This window comes from Syzygium oleosum, unplaced genomic scaffold (genome assembly GCF_021117445.2).
Source record: "Syzygium oleosum isolate NSW1041296 unplaced genomic scaffold, Sole_v2.1 Sole_v2.06, whole genome shotgun sequence".
Taxonomy (NCBI): domain Eukaryota; kingdom Viridiplantae; phylum Streptophyta; class Magnoliopsida; order Myrtales; family Myrtaceae; genus Syzygium; species Syzygium oleosum.
In genome coordinates, this window is record NW_026607490.1 from 2,534,250 (window position 1) to 2,552,858 (window position 18,609).

Genomic DNA, 18,609 nt, shown 5'->3' on the forward strand with positions numbered 1-18,609 from the left:
GACACAGTTACACCTCATGTCATTCCATTTTATTTGTATTATATAATGCATGAAGTATTTAACATTAGATTGCTTTCACAATAAATAGCCTAGAATAATTGATAGGGTGATAATCTCATATGTCACATGGAAAAATCGAGGTTCTCAATACGTATATGTCCTACACATACTACGGTCACATACTTTTCTATATTAGATAGAGATGGTTTGGCAAGCACGGCCCGACTTGAACAACCAATGGCTCGGCAAGAGACAAGTCATTTCTTGACTCGATAAGATTGATGCTCAAAACATTAGGGGGTGTACTCCAGTTAAACCCCTGAATTAGCCTGGCAATGAGCATTACTATCATCGTCGTCCCAAGCTGCACGGCAATGCACCCACGCCGGCCAGTGCTGAAGGAAATGAATCGCAAGTCGGGTTCTATGAGCACGACTTCCACGGCATCACTCCTAATGTGCCACCCAGGCATGAACTTGAGAGGTTCGTCCCACACTTCAGGGTTTCTGCCAAGACCCATCCGGCTCACGAGGATGTGGTTGCCCTTGGGGATGTGGTAGCCGGCCACAATGGCATGCAACATGGCAACGTGCGGAACATTGAAGGGCACGATCGGGTGGAGCCTAAAGGCCTCCCTAGCACATGCCTTAATGTAGTTGAGCTGGGGGATATCGGACTCTTGGACTAACCTCTCCTTTTCCACACCTCTAACTATTTCTTCTTTGGCTTTCTTAAGGAGTTCGGGCCGATTTATCATCTCCGCCATTGCCCATTCCACTACGTGTGACCGATTGTCTACGGCGGCCATCAAAATTTCCTACACATATCAATACGTACAAAAACCGTATGCATCTTAAGTCAACTTTGGAATCTAATTCATAACCACAACACGCGATTTAATGTATAGGAAAATATGTGTTGGCTATTGGAAAATATTTCTTAAGGAGTCATTGGGATATACTGTAAATGACATTGACATTAGAACACATAGATATTGACTTCGTATTTTGTTGGTACTTGTCGCGACCTAAAATTTCTCTCAGGCTAATGGATTATTAAGACTAAGCCTAACTCGGGCCCTCCCAAGCCCTACCAATTCGCAACTTAGGGTTTAAGTTTTTAACATGCAAAAGTTTTCATGCTTGGAGTCGCCACTAATCTATTTGTGGTAGGTCGATTAGAAACCTAAATAAAACATAGGGAGATATGTTTTATTCCTACGAACCAGAGATTCTAAGCTCGGGGACTTGGTTACGCTAGGTCTAGTCTAACGCCCTTTCGGTACCTTTTCTTTTAAAAAAAAAAAATGTTTTGGCAGACAGTTTGGATTCATTTTAACTTAGTCACTAGCATGTGAGGTGATCATGCGGGTGCGCAAACCACCAATTTAACACCCAGAAAGCATTAAATAAATTGCAAGTTTGGAAGAATTACTTACCTGGAAGCAACGTAAGCATCTGCATTGTTAGCTAGAAAATCACATTGACACCCTAATATGATTTCTAATTAACAAGCAATTCACTCAATTTCTTTTTTGGATTTTCACTTATTTAAATGAAATCTAGCCTATATGCAATGACATGCGAAAATGACATGCGATTAATGCAACCTAGCATGCAAACTATATGTCGTGCGACGACGTGACCTATTTCTAATGACAAGACGAATGATTATTTTTGGTATTTTCTCAATTTAAATTCGGAATAATAAAAATGCCTAAATTAACATGCAAACTATGATGACTTAATCTACCCTAGCATGATTTCTTTTTAGGATTTTTATTAAAATTCGAAATAATGAATTACTTAAATTAAGAATACAATCTATCCTAATCTATCCTAAAACAATTCATTCTTCTTTTCTTGGGATTTTCATGGAAATTCGAAGTAATAAAATAACCTGAATAATCTATTAAGATTAGAATATTACTTAATTTAAACTAGGAAATAAATCATCTCAAGTCCTAATTTAAATTAAATAACTACTCTATCTTCTAGATATATTTAGGATTCCTAGACATGCAAAAACTCTAATTCAAATCTAATTAATATTTTTTGAATTTTCTGTTTATTTGAAAAAGGAAAGCAATTAAATAAACAAGGATAGCAACCACATTCAAAACGTCCACGCGATCCGCCATATTTGTTTCAAACTCGGATTAGGCATACAAATCAAACTATCGGTCATATCTATAGGGTTATAGATATCGACGGAAAGCCGATTATTCAAATTTGGAAAGCAGATAAAAATCATTATCGTACCCAAGTGGTTATGGATAAGATAATAATTTTCCGTATCGCCGCGTATCGAACCTTAGGGATAAGGTCGGAAGTTTTCCTAATTTTGAATATTTAAAAATATTGCGGATATATCGAACATTATCCTAAGATATCTAAATATCCACGTGATATTCACGAAATATTCAAACACCCATATTAGGAAATTAAATATTCTGAAAATATCGGATAATGTTGAATTACCTAATTTGCAGATAACTTCCAAATTCGAATTGTGGATCGGGATCGGGCTTTGCGGATCGAGATGGCGGTGGTGGCGACGACACGGTGGCTCACGGGCGTCGAAGACGGCGGGGGCGATGACCGGCTAAACAGCAACTTGGCGGGGGCTCACAGCGATGCACGAACGGTTCCGGGTGATGTGGTACTGATCTTGCGCTGGACGAAGTGCTTGCTGTGGCCTCACTGACATGCACCGCCTGCAGCTTCTGTTGATTGGCCGCTGGACGGGGAAGAGTCTTCACTTGGCGAGGAAAGCGGCCGAACGAAGACGTCTTTATGCACGCCGCATGGGGAATCTTCAAACCGTAGCTGCTGCTTCGTGGACCAACAGGATGGAGAGGAGGCATTGACAAGCTCCTCGGTTGACTGGAGAAGACGTGGCTGGTGCATGGAGAAGGGGAAGAACAGTAGTGACAGCCTCTCGGGACAGCTGTTCGGCGAGGCAAAGCAGCGACGATGGTCCTTCAACGGCTATAACTTACAGACAGGGAAGGAGTGATGGTGGCTGACCGGGACGATGTCGGCGGTCCTCCGACGCGGCGGTGACGTGCGATGGGAGGCACGACCACGGGCGGTGGTGTTGCCGGCCTCCCTTCTCTCCCTTTCTTTCACTCTCGCACTTGAGCTCTCAAAATCAGATCTGAAAATTTTTCTCCCCCCCCCTTTGAAATCTGACCTAAACATGTTGATATAATGCTAACTTAGGTCAATTAGATGGGCTCTATAGTCCTAATGGGCTTAGGCTTGGGCTTAGGTTTAATTTAATTTAAATGGGCTGATTTAACTTGGGCTTTTATTTAATTAAGCATAATTGGCTGAATTAAACTCAAATTAAAACAACCAAGCCCGTTTGACTTGTAATTCCCGGCCCTTGCCTTCCGAGCGAGCCGAGTCTCGTTCGATGAAATTTTAAGCTCATTCGCCACTGCCAATCTGATGCAAAAAATGCAATTAAATTAAATGGACCTAAACTATATGTTTATGCAATTTAAATATTTTTGTTTAGGGGTTAAAAATTTAATCCCTAATTTTCTATGCAAATTACACTAAATGATACGCCAAAATTTAGGTGTCAACAGCTGCCCCTCTTTGAAGGTGAGCTCGTAGAGGTTGCATTCAAAGACTAAATGATACCTAAATTTCAACCATGCAAATGCAATGAATGTTGTTTTTGTCGGGATTATGAGTCCCATTTTAAAATGCATTAAGAAATGATGCATGCTAACATGAGTGGAAAACATACTTGGAATTACTTACCTGACAGGAGTGAGATAGCGCAATTCGAGGCACGACTCGGACTTTGTATGTTGTTTGGCAAATGTCTGGGCTCGTTTCCATAGGTATTGCCTGATATACGTTGATGAACTTCGGTGATCTGCAGTTAAGTCAAAACACACGAAGAAAGCTCGACGTATCCAATCATCATCTGGATTCGTGAGAACAGTTCCGATCTTTACCAACTACCTATACATCTCCATGGGTGTTTGCAAAGATTTGGCCGTTTCACTTATACCTGCTCATAAGTGAATTGCGGGGAGAACTTTTGAAGTCAAGAGGATATTCCGACCTTTACATATACCTGCTCATATGCAAAGATTTGGCCGCCTCACTTATACCTGCTCATAAGCGAGTAGCGGGGGAACACCTGGGGTTGAAAGAATATTCCGACCTTTACATATACCTGCTCATATGCAAGGATTTGGCCACTTCACCTATACCTGCTCATAGGCGAGTAGCGGGGGAATACCTGAGATTTGGGGAGAATTCCGACCTTTACATATACCTGCTCATATGCAAAGATTTGGCCGCCTCACCTATACCTGCTCATAGGTGAGTAACGGGGGAATCTTCTCGAGATTGTATGAAAATCTGTGATTTGGTGAACAAAGGGGCTAGCCCAAGTGTTCAAGGGTTCCTTGACAAAGTACCTGGATATCATCAGAGGTACCTGAAAAAGCTTAATCAATAGACACCTAAACATCATCAAAGGCATATAGAGATCGCAAAAATGATCAAATGTGGGTCTTGACGATTGCTCGAACAGGTTAGGGACACCTAGATAGTCATAGACATCCTAGGGATAGAGATATACGTACCTGGCGATATCTCCAACTCTGAAGGTGTGTCTCCTGTTAGACACGGATTTAAGTAATATGTAATATGCATTCGCACACTGTCAAGAACACATATACACATGCACTATGATTTTCAACTGATTTTCATGCACGATGGTTTTGTCAAATCGGTATTACAAACTCATTGGGAACAATCATGACAAGACAATCCGAACTTACAAGTGGGTGTCTTGAAAATGCCGAATGAGGGACTTCCGATCTAAAAGGGCTTTCTCTCATTCTCATTGAAAAAGGCTGATTTATGAGAATCACTCCATCTCACCTTCATCATGTAGACAAGGGTCCGAGTATTCTCGCAAGCGGTACGACCTTACCAATCTGAGAGGTCTTTGTCAGGACCGTAACATGGGCTTGGTCAATGGCTTAGCAAAAGGGGACTCTTTGAGTCAAGGCTATTGAAAGAACAATACTCCGCAATCGTCTCCGGGTTTACAAGTCAAGAACCCTGCAAAACGAGATAGAAATGGACTTGCTCGCACTTCTTCGAGCTAAGCTTATAAACATCTGAATCCTTCGTTAGTTCAAGTGCCCTAATCTGAAGAGACTTTACAAGGGACGTAACGTAGGCTAGGCTCATGGGTTGAGAAATGAATAGATCATTAGGCTCAAAATGTGTATAATTGGGGTGAATAAGTTGGTGATCATCTTGGCATTGTCACCGGTCTTCTTGTTCATTCTTGGGAGTTGTCTTTTTAGCGAATGCTTCATTGGGCTTGAATTCACCACTTCTTTAAATTTGTAGGACTATGACTATCCCACTGGGGATGATTTTGATACACTTATCTTTCATCCTTGGGCATTGGCCTTGCTTTTACCAGGCACACTGCTCTTTCTTGCCCACTGAACTCTCTTTTTTTTTTTTTTTTACACTTGACATATGCTGTTTACAATGCATATGTTGGCCAACTATACTCTGACTGAATGATTCAACATTAGACTTCCAGAGGTAATTGCCTTCGATTGACATTCTGAATATGCTGCTTGGTGGTGACAACTTTTACCTTGCCCCAATATGGGGGATGATCACCAACTGGTTTTAAGAAACGAATTTGCAGGCTCAATTGGGCTTAGCAAAGGATAAAGTGTGTATAGGATAGAGAAAGAAATGCTCTTCGTCATCCTAAGGCACTTGAATTTCGTGTGAATTCATCTGAAAAAAGCAACACTCGAAGATTGATGCAAGTGAGAGCAAGAAAATTTCTACTCATTTTTCACCTTATAATGCTGACTTACCTCCAGTTTGCCCCAATGTGGGGTAATTCTTGACAGGGGTAATTTGAAAGAATTTCTCCAAGTGTTTAGGCTCAAAGTGGCAAAACAATGGATAACCTGTAGTGTTTGGGATAGAGAAATGAACCGCCTCTCGTCATTTCGGTTGCCGTACCTTTTGCGAGATAACCCTTTACCTTACAGACATGAAATTTTTCCGCTCAACTCACTGGAGATTAGTGCATGGGACTATGTATAGGATAGGGCTTGCCTTCCATCATCCCGATGTACCTCATTCGACACATTCAAGTCATTCCACATGAGTTATCAGATTGTCTAAATAGACTTCTCCTTTGAAGTCAATGATACTGATCGACAAAATAACCATGCAGAAATTAAAGCCAATGCAAACATCTTAACTTGAAATTGGTTGAAACCATTTATTCATCAGTGAAATGTTTGCAATTCAAAGGTATAAAGCCAAACACTAGAAACTTTTGCTGCAGAATGTCAGGTTTTATCAAGGATAATACATCTTTACAGCATCAGAATTAACAAGATTGGAGAACTCACGACCATCCATTTCTGTGAGAATCAGGGCACCTCCGGGAAGCACCTTTTTAGCCACATATGGACCAATGTAGTTTGGGGCAAATTTACCCCCAGGAACAGGAAAGACTGGCAGTACCTTCCTTAGGACTAGGTCATTTACCTCGAAATGTCTTGGACGCACCTTTTAGTTGAAGGATCTAGCTATCCTCTGCTGATAGGTTTGACCGTAGCAAATGGCTTTCAATCGCTTTTCATCTATTAGGTTCAACTGCTCATGCCTTTGTTGCATCCATTCCGCCTCGGATAACTCCACCTGAGACAAGACTCGCAGGGAAGGGATCTCTACTTCGACGGGCAGGACTGCTTCCATGCCATACACTAAGGAAAAAGGTGTCGCCCCAACAGAGGTTCGGATGGAAGTCCGATACGCCATTAGTGCAAATGGCAACCTTTCATGCCGATCCACGATAGTTTTCACCGTTTTGGCCAGGATCTTCTTGATGTTCTTGTTAGCAGCCTTCAACTCGCTCCATTCATCTCGTGGACGATAGGGAGATGAATTCAAGTGCTGGATCTTGAACTCATTGAACAACTGATCTATGAACTTGTTGTTTAAATTTGTCCCATTATCGGTGACAATAGCTTCAGGGGCACCATAACGAGCGATTATGTCTCGCCTAATGAATCTTACAACATTCTTTGCAGTGACGTTCGCATAAGATGCCGCCTCAATCCACTTGGAGAAATAATCAATCGCGACCAAGATAAACCGGTGTCCGTTCGATGCCTTGGGATTAATTGGGCCAATTACATCAATACCCCACATTGAAAAAGGCCATGGCTCAGACAACTGATGTAATTCCGTCGGAGGAACATTTATTTTATCCCCGTGCACCTGACAGCGATGACATCTTCGAACATGCTGGATGCAATCACTTTCAAGGCTAAGCCAATAATAACCCAACCTCATGATCTTCTTTGCTAACATGTGACCATTCATGTATGGACCACATATTCCCTCGTGTACTTCTTGCATGATTCTGGTAGCTTCAGCCGCATCTACACACCTCAGTAGGATCGAATCATAGGATCTTTTGTACAGCTTTTCACCACTGAAAAAGAATTTTGAAGCCATTTTCATTATGTACTTCCTGTCAGCCGGGGTGCTTCCCTTAGGAAATTCTTGTTTCTGGATGTAACTCATGATATCATAATACCATGGCTTCTCGTCAGGTTCTCCAGTTACAACCATACAGTAGGCCGGTTTTGTCAGGACTTCAATTTTCAGGGGTTCTACCTCTATTCCACCAGTCACTTGCAGCATGGATGATAATGTAGCTAGCGCGTCGGCGAACTGATTATGGGACCTCGACAAGTACTCAAAAGAGATATCCTCGAATTCCTCTATGATTTCTTCGAGGTATTCATGGTACGGTACCAGTTTGGTGTCTCTCGTCTTCCACTCCCCTACAGTTTGGAGAATAATCAGAGCGGAATCACCAAACACTTTCAACTTGGCTATCCCCATTTCCACTGCAGCTTGGAGTCCAAAGATGCAAGCTTCGTACTCGGCTATGTTGTTGGTACATGGGAACACCAACTTTGCTGCTATCTTGGATAATGTTGCCCATCCGGGGATATTAAACCGCGCCCAGGCGGAACCCACCAAGTTTACTGACTCCATCAAAAACATGGTCCATGTATCTTCCTTTATTACCAAAATGCGATCTTCTGGGGAATATCTATCATCATCAGGGATTCCAGGATTTTCGGCTAACACATCAGCAATTACTCGGCCTTTAACCGACTTCTGCGACATCGTCTGGACATCAAATTCTGAAATTAAAATCTGCCACTTGGCTAACTTCCCTACCAAAGCCGGTTGATCAAGTAAATACTTGATGGGATCATTCTCAGTCACAAGCAAAGTCTGGTGATGCAATGTATATTGTCGCAGCCTATGGAGCACCCATACTAGTGCAGCGCAAGTCTTCTCGGCTTCAGGATAATTCAACTCCGAGACGGTGAACTTCTTACTCAGGTAATAAATGGCTCGCTCTTTTCCATCTTCAGGACTTTTCTGGGCTAGCATCGCACCCAGAGACTCGCTATGAATCGTGAGGTAAAGGATCAAAGGCTGGCCCGGCATTGGTGGGACTAGCACTGGTGGTTTCATCAGGTACCATTTTAATTCATTAAACGCTTCCCGACAATCATCGTCCCATTCTACTTGAGCATTCTTCTTTAGAAGTTTGAAAAATGGCTTAGCAGTTTCAGAGAGCTGGGAAATAAAGCGGGCTATGTAGTTCAACCTACCCAGGAGGCTTCGTACTTCTTTCACGGTCGATGGGGGTTGTAACTCACATATAGCTTTCACTTTGGAAGGGTCAACTTCAATGCCCTTGCTGCTTACTATGAACCCGAGTAATTTGCCCGAGGTTGCTCCGAATATGCATTTCGCTGGGTTGAGACGGAGTTTAAACTCACGGAGTCTGTCGAACAACTTTTTCAGGGAATTAACATGACTCTCTCCGAGTTGAGACTTGGCAATCATGTCATCGACATAGATCTCGATCTCCTTATGCATCATGTCATGGAAAAACGTCACCATTGCCCGTTGATATGTTGCCCCGGCATTTTTAAGGCCGAAGGGCATGACCTTGTAATGGAATGTCCCCCAAGGGGTAATGAACGCCGTTTTTTCTTTATCGCCGTCTTTCATTTTTATCTGATTATAACCCGAGAAACCATCCATGAAGGAAAACAGCTCGAACCCAGCGGTGCTGTCCACCAAAACATCTATGTGTGGCAAAGGGAAATCGTCTTTAGGGCTGGCCTTGTTTAGGTCGTGGTAATCGATGCAAACCCGAACTCGACCATCTTTCTTCATGACTGGCACGATGTTGGCCACCCAGCTGGGGTATTGGGTGACTTCGATGAATCCCACTTTCAAGAGCTTCATGACCTCCTCCTCTATTTTCTTCGAAAGTTCAGGCTTGGTTCTCCGTAGCCTCTGTTTCTTGGGCGGCATGCCTGGATTAGTAGGTAGACTATGCTCCACGATAGAAGGGTCTAAACCCGGCATATCGGCATACGACCATGCAAAGATATCCTGGTAATCCTTCAGCAGTTGGACCAGGCGTTTTGCTTCACCTTCGGGAAGGGTTGCCCCTATCTTCACCTCTTTGGGTTCTCCGGAATCACTCAGGTTGACGGTGATAGTTTGGTCTACCGTCAGGACTTTAGGTCTTTCATGATGCTCTAGATCGCGCTGAAGATCCGAGGAATCTTCGAGTTCGTTGGTGTCATCAAGATCAGGCTCGGCGGCACATAATTCATCAGATTGGACCGTTCCCATACCTTCACGCGTCATAAGATTGCCCCTGAAACATAAAGTAAGGGATTCAGAAGGACAAACAGGGGTAAACCTTGCATTTTTTCTAAATTGTTTTTCTCTTCTTTTTTTTTGTGACCTTTTTTTTTCGAAATTTTTTCAAAAAAGTTTTAACACGAGGAAGCATGAAGAAGCCCAGGCCTCAGAATTCTCCTTGGACTATATTTTTCTTTTATCGGTTGGATATCATCACCGGGCTAGTTTGGTATACCTCAACATGCCCTCAAAATGAAAATAACTTGTAATTTCATTCAATAGAGTCAAATGAATTACATTTATTGGAATTGAAAATGCAAGCAAACAAGTCCTAAGCATAATTGAAAGTTCAGAAAACTAAAAATCCTAGAAAACAAATGAAATTCTAGAAAGCGAGAAATACTCCCATGTAGGGGAGGATTAACACAATCAAAGATGCCCCCATTTAAATAGGGAAATCAAGGTGCTTGGGACAATGAATCACGTGTGCTTGGGTTCTTCACCCTCCTTGGTCTTGTGTGGCGAACCCTCCAAGTCAAATATTCTCCCTTCCAAATATGTTACCAGTCTCTCCATAGCGGTGTCAAACTCTGCTACTTCAGGGAAACTAGACCATTCAAGGACCATTTTGTCTTTTTCCTTCGGGTTGAAATTCCCTATCGAAGATGAGGCATCCATGTCATCACGGTGCTTCTGCTTGACGAGATGGGCTATAGTAGCACGCAACTCATCAACTTGATTTTGGAGGCTCGCAATTCGCTTGTTCATGTCATTAGCAACACAGTTCAACACTTCATTTTGATCGGTTGTTTTTGCTCGTGGCCACGTATGAACAACTGATGGTCGGCGATCCATAATCACTTAGCTTGAGTATCAACTTCCTCACGGTGGTGGCTCATAGCTAGGGGCGTCTTGGCTTAGCGGCTGGCCGATGTATGAGGCTCTGAGAAACAAGGACACGGACGGCGTTTATGTAGAGAAGCCGCAATCGCCGCGAGAACAGCAAGTGGTGGACGGAGTTGCGGTTTGTGCCGGGCGGTGAGCTCACGGTGGCGGAGGAGCAACAATGAAGGAACTCGGCGAGGTTGCCCCTTGGCGAGGCTCGAGCAACGGATCGATAACTGTGGATGATCCGTGTCACCTAATTCAAGAGAAATGAACCAAATAAGCACATGGTTAAGACAAGGTTGGTCCATGACACGCTTTCTAGTCTTTTTCATTCTTCGTTTATTCATAAAAATACTCGTATATGAACGAGACTTTATGGAAAAGTGCTCTAAGCAAAGAAATATAAATAATACTCTAGACACAACCTAGGAAATAGACACATCGAAATCCCCAATCATAAAATTAGGAAAACCAAAAATTAAGACTCCCTAGAAACTATGAACTGAAAACAAATTCTCTGAAGTTTTTTTTTTCGCCATTTTTGTTATAAAAACGATAACAACCTCTTGTGAAAATAATTACCTATGACACACCCAGGAAATAAATTCTCTAAAAAAAAGGCTTTCTTTCTTTCTTTCTTTTTTCTTTTCAAAGGACTCAATGATTATGGCTTTCAAATTAAAACCTACCTAGACCTGTCATGGACCACCCAAAAAAATACGAGAAAATAAGTAAACTGCAAGAAAAAGGTTCAGTAGACTTATTCACCTGGTACGACCATGGCAACCACATAGACATGCGCATGAAATGTGAGGTTCGATTTCTATCTAGACTCTGGCTTGCAAAATGGAGACGCGAGGATTACCGGGCTAAACCAGTCATGGTTGTGGTTAGGCCGGGGTTCCCCTGACTCCGGCTCAGTCAAGGAGCCGACCCGGGTTGCAAAGGGTGCAACCGTGGTGGGAACTCAATGACACCGTGAAAGAACTTTCGGGACCAAGAAGGGCGACCCATACCACGCGGGTGTGGTCGGGGTGTCTGCTGTCTCAGTACCATCCTAAACCTATGCCGCCCAGGTCCGGCAGCGGGTAATGTGTGCGGTGTAGTGTAAATGCAAGACATGCACAACAGGTTATATCATACAGCGCTTCGTGCATAAAATAAACCATACATCCAAACACCTCCCTGCAAAACAAGGGTTAACAATCACGCCTCCCCTTATACCTCCCATTCTGCAAAAACATTTAACACCTAAAATGTTAGGGACGTACCTGGGATCCTCGCTGCCAAACAAAAATATTTTTTTGAAAAGAAAAACTGGCCTAAGTCCACTAAGAGTTTTAACTCAAATCCCCAGTGGAGTCGCCAAGCTGTCGCGACCTAAAATTTCTCTCAGGCTAATGGATTATTAAGACTAAGCCTAACTCGGGCCCTCCCAAACCCTACCAATTCACAACTTAGGGTTTAAGTTTTTAACATGCAAAAATTTTCATGCTTGGAGTCGCCACTAATCTATTTGTGGTAGGTCGATTAGAAACCTAAATAAAACATAGGGAGATATGTTTTATTCCTACGAACCAAAGATTCTAAGCTCGGGGACTTGGTTACGCTAGGTCTAGTCTAACGCTCTTTCGGTACCTTTTCTTTTCAAAAAAAAAATGTTTTGGCAGACAGTTTGGATTCATTTTAACTTAGTCACTAGCATGTGAGGTGATCATGCGGGTGCGCAAACCACCAATTTAACACCCAGAAAGCATTAAATAAATTGCAAGTTTGGAAGAATTATTTACCTGGAAGCAACGTAAGCATCTGCATTGTTAGCTAGAAAATCACATTGACACCCTAATATGATTTCTAATTAACAAGCAATTCACTCAATTTCTTTTTTGGATTTTCACTTATTTAAATGAAATCTAGCCTATATGCAATGACATACGAAAATGACATGTGATTAATGCAACCTAGCATGCAAACTATATGTCGTGCGACGACGTGACCTATTTCTAATGACAAGACGAATGATTATTTTTAGTATTTTCTCAATTTAAATTCGGAATAATAAAAATGCCTAAATTAACATGCAAACTATGATGACTTAATCTACCCTAGCATGATTTCTTTTTAGGATTTTTATTAAAATTCGAAATAATGAATTACTTAAATTAAGAATACAATCTATCCTAATCTATCCTAAAACAATTCATTCTTCTTTTCTTGGGATTTTCATGGAAATTCGAAGTAATAAAATAACCTGAATAATCTATTAAGATTAGAATATTACTTAATTTAAACTAGGAAATAAATCATCTCAAGTCCTAATTTAAATTAAATAACTACTCTATCTTCTAGATATATTTAGGATTCCTAGACATGCAAAAACTCTAATTCAAATCTAATTAATATTTTTTGAATTTTCTGTTTATTTGAAAAAGGAAAGCAATTAAATAAACAAGGATAGCAACCACATTCAAAACGTCCACGCGATCCGCCATATTTGTTTCAAACTCGGATTAGGCATACAAATCAAACTATCGGTCATATCTATAGGGTTATAGATATCGACGGAAAGCCGATTATTCAAATTTGGAAAGCGGATAAAAATCATTATCGTACCCAAGTAGTTATGGATAAGATAATAATTTTCCGTATCGCCGCGTATCGAACCTTAGGGATAAGGTCGGATAGTCGTCCAAATACGTTGCTAAATTAGGAAGTTTTCCTAATTTTGAATATTTAAAAATATTGCGGATATATCGAACATTATCCTAAGATATCTAAATATCCACATGATATTCACGAAATATTCAAACACCCATATTAGGAAATTAAATATTCTGAAAATATCGGATAATGTTGAATTACCTAATTTGCAGATAACTTCCAAATTCGAATTGTGGATCGGGATCGGGCTTTGCGGATCGAGACGGCGGTGGTGGCGACGACACGGTGGCTCACGGGCGTCGAAGACGGCGGGGGCGATGACCGGCTGAACAGCAACTTGGCGGGGGCTCACAGCGATGCACGAACGGTTCTGGGTGATGTGGTACTGATCTTGCGCTGGACGAAGTGCTTGCCGTGGCCTCACCGACGTGCACCGCCCGCAGCCTTCGTTGATTGGTCGGACAGGGAAGAGTCTTCGCCTTGGCGAGGGAAAGCGGCCGAACGAAGACGTCTTTATGCACGCTGCATGGGGAATCTTCAAAACTGTAGCTGCTGCTTCGTGGACCAATAGGATGGAGAGGAGGCGTTGACAAGCTCCTCGGTTGACTGGAGAAGACGTGGCTAGTGCATGGAGAAGCAGCAACAGCAGCGACAACCTCTCGGGACAGGCTGTTCGGCGAGGCAAAACAGCGACGATGGTCCTTCAACGGCTATAACTTGTGGACAGGGAAGGAGTGATGGTGGCTGACCGGGACGGTGTCGGCGGTCCTCCGACGCGGCAGTGACGCGCGATGGGAGGCACGACCACGGGTGGTGGTGTTGCCGGCCTCCCTTCTCTCCCTTTCTTTCACTCTCGCACTTGAGCTCTCACTCTCGCACTTGAGCTCTCAAAATCAGATCTGAAAATTTTTCTCCCCCCCCCTTTGAAATCTGACCTAAACATGTTGATATAATGCTAACCTAGGTCAATTAGATGGGCTCTATAGTCCTAATGGGCTTAGGCTTGGGCTTAGGTTTAATTTAATTTAAATGGGCTGATTTAACTTGGGCTTTTATTTAATTAAGCATAATGGGCTGAATTAAACTCAAATTAAAACAACCGAGCCCGTTTGACTTGTAATTCCCGGCCCTTGCCTTCCGAGCGAGCCGAGTCTCGTTCGATGAAATTTTAAGCTCATTCGCCCACTGCCAATCTGATGCAAAAAATGCAATTAAATTAAATGGACCTAAACTATATGTTTATGCAATTTAAATATTTTTGTTTAGGGGTTAAAAATTTAATCCCTAATTTTCTATGCAAATTACACTAAATGATACGCCAAAATTTAGGTGTCAATAGTACTTTTGTATATACAGTCTTTCTTTAGGATTTTAGGGTTAGTTGTAAAATAATGAATAGAAGCGAAGTCCTACTTTGACCGAATATATAACTTCCTATAGTTTGTTTCTAACCTTCAATGATGATTAATTATATACATGAAGGAAGAATGAATTTCTCACCGTAGCTTGTGCTTTGACTTCATGTGGCGTTAGCAATGGCTTCCCTTGTGAGTCTTGAAGCATAATAAGAACATCCAACAAATCTTGAGGCTCTTTTCCATTACTCTCCGAACTCGAATCGACCCTCCATTGTTTGATTCTCTCGTTTACAATTGGCTTGTGCAACCTCCTAAACGTTCTCGTGCAATCTTTCACTACCTTTTCATGCCCATCGAGGTCAAGCCCCACCAAGAATGCGAAATAATCGGAAACACAGAAATGCGTAGAGATAGTTTAGTGCATTGAATAGTGTGTCCACATGTTTTTCTTCATCGATCGTTGGTCCTCTATCTAGCCTTTGCCAAAGTACCTCTTGTTGAACACCAACCTCCTTATCACATTCCCACAATAGTGCCTTGTTGTGTGCCTCAAGTTCACTTGCCCTAGGCTTTTGCATTGGTTGAAGACATGCTTCACTAGGTTACCGGCTTCCTCGATGTCGCGACCAACCTCTGGGTTTTTTAAACACAAAAGTGGGCCTCGCCTGGTATGCGTTAAATCTAGGTCTAAGACTTAACTCGGGCTCTCCCAAGCACATACCATATCGCGACTTGGGGTTTAGGTTTTTATCCTACAAGTGATTTTTATCTAGGAATCGCCACTAATTGGTTTGGGGTGGGTCAATTAGAAACCCAAGTAAGATAACGGGAGAATCACCCTACTCCTACGAACCAGAGATTAAATGAGTTCGGGGACTTGGTTACATTAGTTGGATAACCAATTCCCTTCGGTACCTTTTTACCCTGTTCATTTCTAAAAATATTTGTCAGGCAATTTGGATTGATTTTAGGACATTTCTTCTAACATGTGAGGTGATCGACCGAGTGCACAATCATTAACGATTAGTAATCTAGATAGACATGCAGCTTAGGGTTTTATCCCTAACTAAGGCGACAACATTCAAAACATGGCAATTTATGTAATTATATTCTAATTAAAAGCAACATGCATACAATAATACAACGGTGGTAAAAATAACATACAAAATCCTACCGTATAACCCTATAGGTTTATCCGATTTAAACATGATTATTAATCAAATAATTCACATAGTAAAAAGTACTGATTTATAAATTATTTTCTAATTTAAAAGAAATAAAAAATAATTTTTTATTTTATTTTTAATAATAATAATAAATATGGCAACAAAAGAAAAAATATATAATTTTTTTAACTTTTAAAAAAATTAAAAAAAACATATAATATTAATATAATATTAGTTCGGGTCAAGTTAGTGGATCCGAGTCAGATCAAATCCAACCCGGGTCGACGGATCCAACCCAAAACATTGACCTAGGTTGGATCTCTGGATTCGAACCGGGTCAAGCGGTCAGCTCGGGTTGTGAACTGGGTCGGGTTGGTCCCAGTGTGTACAGACTCGTAGGGGCGTCGGCCGAGCGAGATCCGGCATCTCGTCGGCCGACCCAGGTCAATTTTAGCCTGGCTTTCGCCTCCCGGGACCCCCAAAAAGCTCTCCGATCGTCCAACTCACCGTCCGACCATTTGTTCGCTGGTCGGAAACTAAAAACAAATGAGCCTCATTGAAGCATTTCCTTGAACACTTGGTGTATGTGCAGAAAACAAGGGGAATCCGACTTGTTTCAGGGCCCCGGCCAAACCGTGCACAAAAATAGGGGCAGGCAAGGAAGCTCGAGATCGGGGAAAACTCACTGGTCATGACTGCTTCGAGGGGTCACCGGCCGGTCCACGGGCAATGGGAAGGCTGGCTGGCATCCTTCTCAGTCCTTGTAAACCCTCAAACCTCTCCTTTTCTCTCTATTTCTCTCTCACTCCTTGAAAATCTCTCTTTTTCTCCTCTGTTTCTTGTTCTGAACTGAGAAAGACCGCCCCCTTCTCTCTCCTTCGCTGTCTTTTATAGAGGTCAACAGCCACCTGCTCCGCCTAGAAGTCGTTGTCATTAATGGTCCTTGCGCCGGCCTAGCTACTTCGCGACTTTAGTGGCTGCAGCTGGGTAGTGGGGCAGAAAGTCCACCTCCCCCAGGTGGCCGGTCGGGATAGGGGAGAATAGAGGGGAAAGGAGAGAAAAAAAAAAAAAGGGTGGGCTGGGCCCGCGGGGGAAAAAAGGAAAGGGCCGGGTCGACCAGTCGAATTAAATTTTTTTTTTTAATTTTTAATAATAATTTTTTTGAAGTTTTTTAATTAATTAAGAAAATATGCTCTAATAGGCCCTATAAATGCAAATGTGCCTAATATCTATATGCAATGTAATTAAATAGAAATATTTTTTTTGTTTTAGGAATTAAAGAAAATTAACTCCTAAATTTTGTACAATTAATTTTGGGCAATTAAAAATAGGTGTCAACACTTGGCCCTCTTGTCATTGAGCCACTTGTGTCGCGCAGGGCATATGATCTCCAACGTCAGGACTCGCTCCATCTTCTTCCACTACTCCCTATAGGGAGAGATGACTGCGGTCATGTAGCCGCCACTGAATGCTCGGGCTGCCATCGAGATGGGCCTCAATGTGAATGTGGCATCTTGCTTCATGAGGAACTCCTGGGCGATCTTCGGGTCGGTTATAGGAATGACGTGCATGTTCCCTATGCGGAAGCAAGCGATGTCGGTGTCCATCTCCTCCATCCAACGAAGGATCCACCGGGCCGTGGGCTTGTTCCAAAGCACGTCTAGGGCACAGCCGACCACTGGCCATGGGGCGGCCCCGGAGGCAGTGGGAGCGGCTTGGATTTTCCTTTGACGCTTCTACACCAAAAAGGTTTGATGATATTGTGAAAGATGGCTAGTGCCATGAGAAGTAGGGCATAAGCGAAGGTGGCGAAACTCATCATCGCGGTGGCAATCAGAGCACCGTCGACCCGCTAGCTAGTCTTGGCCTCTGGAGGTTTATAAGACTAGGATTTTGGGAAAATGAAGAAGATCACGAGAGTTGTGCATGAACATACACCGATATAGATGTGGCTATATAGGGAAGCTGAAATCGACCAATCAATTACTTGACTTCAGTCAAGGAATTAAATATGCCAATGTTTTCTTAGGGATTTTTTTGCTTCCACATCTAGTCTAGCTACAACATTTGTGGTAGTTTTGATTGTCCAAAGCTAGCGAGTATTTGAAGATATGCTACTCTGTAATTGTGCTCATCTCATACGTTTCTCGGCCTTTGGGCTAAGATCACGTGCTCATTTCATGGACCTTCTTTCTCTTTGATGAGTCAAATTTGTACGTTGGTAGTTGACTGATTCGTTATTGTATACTAATGCTCCATGTAAGGACAAAGGGAAAGAATACATTTTTTGAGCAGAAAATATGTCGAACGGAACGAGTTACCATTAAGGATGCTTGTCATTAGTGCTGAAAATAAGAAGAAAGGGTTGACGATGTTTAACGTGGTACGTCCAAAAATTGAGTTGTTGTGAATTTGCAAATTCTTAAGGTATCCCCTTATTTTTGGGCCTAATACCGCAAAAAAAAAAACTCTTAATTTAGGTCAAGTCCCAATTCTATCATAAACTTTTTTTGTCCTATAAAAACCTCCAAACTTTCGGTTTAGTTCTAATTTTACCCTAAACTTTTCTTAGTCTCATAAAAATCACCCGGTCCCAATTTTACCCTGAACTTTTTTTTTGTCTCATAAAAAATCTTTAGCTTTTACTTGAGTACCATATGTTAACCCTCCATCCAAAATCACCCGTAGTGACGTGGCATTTCCACATCATAGCTCTAGTTTTTTCCCAAATTTTATGTCCAAGACCTTGTC

General features: G+C 42.1%; 1 pseudogene; it reads right to left on the reverse strand.

Moving 5' to 3' along the window:
* Positions 1-187: 187 nt before the first annotated feature.
* LOC115662243 (tyrosine N-monooxygenase-like) lies at positions 188-17,677 on the reverse strand (annotated as a pseudogene).
* Between the last annotated feature and the right edge of the window lie 932 nt (positions 17,678-18,609).